This window comes from Sardina pilchardus, chromosome 19 (genome assembly GCF_963854185.1).
Source record: "Sardina pilchardus chromosome 19, fSarPil1.1, whole genome shotgun sequence".
NCBI classification, from domain to species: domain Eukaryota; kingdom Metazoa; phylum Chordata; class Actinopteri; order Clupeiformes; family Clupeidae; genus Sardina; species Sardina pilchardus.
In genome coordinates, this window is record NC_085012.1 from 14,902,284 (window position 1) to 14,902,544 (window position 261).

A 261-nucleotide genomic window follows, 5' to 3' on the forward strand; every position below is an offset into this window, starting at 1 on the left:
ATGGTAATCCTAATCCTACAATTTTGGTCAAATTCGGTCATTTTTAGTGATCTGTTAAGTGTGCACTCCAATACACAGTAGCACTCTGTAATAGGAAACAGTGGTTTTGTACAAATTCTAGCCAATCAGCACCTTGCTTCAGGAACTATTGGATTGGTTGTAATAACAAGGCTGTTAATCAATAATCTCTCACCAAAAGCAGGGAACACCCTTTTAACTTCTTTGTTAAACGGTAAGACAAAATTCACACGGGAACATCTG